This window comes from Phalaenopsis equestris, unplaced genomic scaffold (assembly GCF_001263595.1).
Source record: "Phalaenopsis equestris unplaced genomic scaffold, ASM126359v1 Scaffold000552, whole genome shotgun sequence".
Classification (NCBI taxonomy): Eukaryota; Viridiplantae; Streptophyta; class Magnoliopsida; order Asparagales; family Orchidaceae; genus Phalaenopsis; species Phalaenopsis equestris.
The window spans coordinates 2,914,579-2,916,099 of record NW_018164992.1 but is presented as its reverse complement, the minus strand read 5'-3'; positions in this window follow the sequence as shown (position 1 = coordinate 2,916,099).

The window sequence follows — 1,521 nt, the reverse complement described above, 5'->3', positions numbered from 1 at the left end:
TATTATTCATAAGATTAAATATTATAAATTATAATTATTTAAATTTTATACAAACATTTTTTAAGAAAAAAAATATTTTAATTTTCTTTTAAAAACAATTATTATAATATTTTTATAATATAACGAGCCAATTTCAGACCGAACAGGAACATGAATAAGTTTTTCGAGCAAAACACGAAGACACTATTCACTAGACATTTCTAACACGAGTCAATTTCAAACGAGTTGAACAGGAGCCAAGCCTGAGCTCGCTCAGGCTCGACTCGTTTACAACTATAATATCTAATGCATAAAATTTTCATTTTTTTTCTTATATAACATTTTATCCATGCATGAAAGGTGTAGTTCACTTAAAAATTTAATCATAATATTTTAGATGTAATATGATCTCATTGCTGTCATGCTCTCAATGTGAACACAGACATATTCATTGGGGATGATAATTCAAGGAAAAGAATATTTTCACTGACTTATATAAGAAGTATTGTATAATATTTATAGATATAAAATGATCCCAAAAAATAAGAAGGCGAATCAACATATATAATGAACTTCATCTTAATGTAGAGGATAAATATAGAAAATGCAAACTAAGGAAGAAAAAATGACTATTTTGATATCTCTACTATGCCAAATTGATTATTTTGATCTCTCTAGCCCTCATGATAGGCTCTCATTAGAGACACCAAAGTTGAAATTAGTTAGACGAGCTTTGTAGTGATTGACGGAACCATCTAGATTGTAAGTTGGATCATCTTTATCAATGGGATAGACAAGAATAGTTAGTTCATCATTGCTCGACATCATGACGAGTAGTTGGAGGCAATAAGTTTGATTTATGTCTCCGTGTCTATTATAATAAAGGCTTGAGATTTATAAAAGGGGGTTAAGAAAAATGTGGGCAATTGGAGTTAGAGGATGCCGTAGAAGAGGAAACGACTATGGGAGGAAGAAGATGCTCAGATAGACTGGCCTGCTTGGATGCTCGCCATCATCATAATGTCACTTACTTTCATATTTATTGAAGGAGGGAACATGCGAATAGTCAACAAAGTGGCTGCATCCTGGTGCTATCCTTCAAATGACTTTTGTTTTTGCTTGATGAGAGTAAGTATGCTATAATTATGCATCGTTTCATGAAACCGGGATAGGGCTAATGGTTTTGGAGCATAGTTCCAGCTAGCTTCAGGACGCCTGATTTCTCATATACAAAATAAAATATTCAGTTTGGACACCGTCGTCATGAACGTCAGCGGTGGGCGACATACCGCCCTACTATTGGCAGTCCGGACATATATATATATTTTTCAAAGTGGTGTGAAACTTAAAAGTTCTTCTCGTTTAAAAAGAATATAACATTATATATATATATATATATATATATATATATATAATGTTATATTCTTTTTAAACGAGAAGAACTTTTAAGTTTCACACCACTTTGAAAAATATATATATATGTCCGGACTGCCAATAGTAGGGCGGTATGTCGCCCACCGCTGACGCTCATGACGACGGCGT